Raw genomic sequence first — 2,198 nt, forward strand, 5'->3', positions numbered from 1 at the left:
CAAATACTCCATAGCTTCATTTGGGTTTTTATCTTCAAAAGTTCCATTACACATGAATTCTATCATTTGCCTATCTTTAGGTATTAGACCTTCATAAAAGTGAGAAACTATTCTCCATGTTTCAAAACCATGATGTGGGCATGTATTAAGTAATTCTTTATATCTATCCCAACATTGATAAAATGTTTCTCCTTGTTTTTGAGAAAAAGTAGTAATTTGTCTTTTAAAAGAGTTTGTTCTATGGGAAGGAAAAAACTTTTTGAGAAATTGTTGTTGCATTTCTTCCCATGATCTTATTGAACTTGATCTCAAATTTTGTAGCCATGTTTTAGCTTTATCTTTTAAAGAAAAAGGGAAAAGCTTTAATCGAACTATATCCATGCTACAATTTTGATCATTATAAGTGTTACAAACTTTCTCAAATTCTCTTAGATGTAAATATGGATTTTCAGAATCTAAGCCATGAAAATTTGGTAAAATTTAAATAATTTGAGGTTTAAAGTTGAAATTAGATGCATTAGGAGGAAAAACTAAACAAGACGGGGCACAAGTTCTAATAGGGTTCATATGGTGCCTAAGTGTTCTTAATTGATCATGTTCTTGATTATTATTATTATTATTATTGTTATTATTGTTATCATTATCTTGATTATTTGAATTATCATCCATGTTTAAATTATTTTCAGATACTCGAATAAGTCTACAATTTTTTTTTCGACTCCAATACTCATACAAAAAACACAACACAATACTTATAAATAAAACATAATTAACAAATATAAACTTAATTTATACCTCCCCGGAAACGGCGCCAAAAACTTGCTACTACTTAAATTATAATTCACCCAATGTAGGTTGTCTGCAAGTAATATATTTCGTAAGTACGAGATCGATCTACAGAGAGGTTATTTTAAGCTTAAATTTATTAATTTATAGATTATCAAATGCAAGAACGAAGTTTACAAATTATAAATTTTGTCAAGGCTCGAGGATTTATTCTTGGTTTATGCAATATTGTTTAATTAAAAGTAAAACAAAGGAAACCACCATAAATAATGGTTCCAAGAAAATTAAATATTTAAACACACATCTAATATAATATAGTTCCTACTATAGAAAATACCAATTCACCGATTTTTTATATATGATATCTATGATTATATAAATAACTATATAAATATATAACTGCATAAAATAAATGTTAAATTAAATCATTATATTTCATTTAGAACAACCGGCAGAACCACGCTATTGCCTAAATGAAATATGNAATAATTGATGAAATATTAATTGTATCAAAATTAAACAACAAATCAAGATAACCACTTCAATGGTATCAAGCATTTGATGTAAATTGATAATAACAAATAATTCATTTTTAATTTATATCTACAATAAAAAAGAAATTAGCAAAATGAAAAGAAATAAAGAAAGAATATACAAAATATAAACAATCTTACTTCACCAAGAATTCATCTTCTTCACCTTGACATAATAGATTTAGCTTTCCATGAACTTATTTTTGATCAACACTAAAAACATCACTCATAATTTGAAAAATGAAAAATATATTGGAACTTAGAACTTATATACACACTCACACTATATTTTACAATGAGATATAATGATTTTCAAGCTAGCACAAGGCCTCTATTTATAGGTCAAATGAGAGAAAGGGTCAAAAATTTTATTAATAACATGTAGTTGTAATAGTAGTCTTTGTCTCCTCCAACTTCAATTCCATGTCCCTTCTTTCAATGCTTTGTTCCACGACTTTAATCACCGAATTTGACTCAGCTCAAAACAGCAAATATGTGGGGAATTGTTTGTAGATGAATTTGGACACTTGGTTCACCTCATTTGGTTAAATGATGAAATAGTTATGATTTTTTTACTATATGCTGGTTATGGTGAAAGTAAATTTGTCCTCCTTTTGATATTTTCACAATTTAATCATCTTAACTAACTTTTAGGCAATCATGTCTTCTGCAAAGTTGTAGATAATTTCTCAAGAATTCCAAAAATGTTTGAATCACCTCCATTTGAATTTTCTAGCTTGAGTTATCATTATTTTACCAACACATAGAAAACTTGAAAATAAAACATATTTAGTAACATTTAAATATAAACACACAATACTAAAATAACATAATTTTATAATTTTAATGAAACTTAAATTTTAAAATATAGGTTTTAAC

General features: G+C 26.5%; 1 non-coding gene across 1 annotated transcript; it reads left to right on the forward strand.

The window, feature by feature from the left end:
• Positions 1-124: 124 nt before the first annotated feature.
• LOC140965339 (small nucleolar RNA R71) lies at positions 125-235 on the forward strand. The gene has a single exon (XR_012173033.1). It is a non-coding gene; the product is annotated as a small nucleolar RNA R71 (small nucleolar RNA).
• Positions 236-2,198: the final 1,963 nt, after the last annotated feature.

This window comes from Primulina huaijiensis, chromosome 18 (genome assembly GCF_012295235.1).
Source record: "Primulina huaijiensis isolate GDHJ02 chromosome 18, ASM1229523v2, whole genome shotgun sequence".
Classification (NCBI taxonomy): domain Eukaryota; kingdom Viridiplantae; phylum Streptophyta; class Magnoliopsida; order Lamiales; family Gesneriaceae; genus Primulina; species Primulina huaijiensis.